We start from the raw sequence: 276 nt of genomic DNA on the forward strand, positions 1-276 counted from the left end.
TTCCTTTCTTTCATCGTTTCAGTCTTACAACCTTTCTCTCTTTCTTTCTCTTTCCTTTTTTTTTCTTTCTTTAATGTGCACGTGTGTGTGTGTGTGTGTGTGTGTGGTCCTGTGTGCAGGCATGCATCAACGTGCAAATGTGTATAATATGCAAGATTATGTGAGCCAGGAAAAGACTTACAGATGACAGGTAGAGCGATAGAGAGGTGAAGGGAGAATGAGGGAGCTGGGGAGAGAGAGAGAGAGAGAGAGAGAGAGAGAGAGAGAGAGGGAGAG

The sequence above is a fragment of the Gadus macrocephalus genome, chromosome 7 (assembly GCF_031168955.1).
Source record: "Gadus macrocephalus chromosome 7, ASM3116895v1".
NCBI lineage: Eukaryota > Metazoa > Chordata > Actinopteri > Gadiformes > Gadidae > Gadus > Gadus macrocephalus.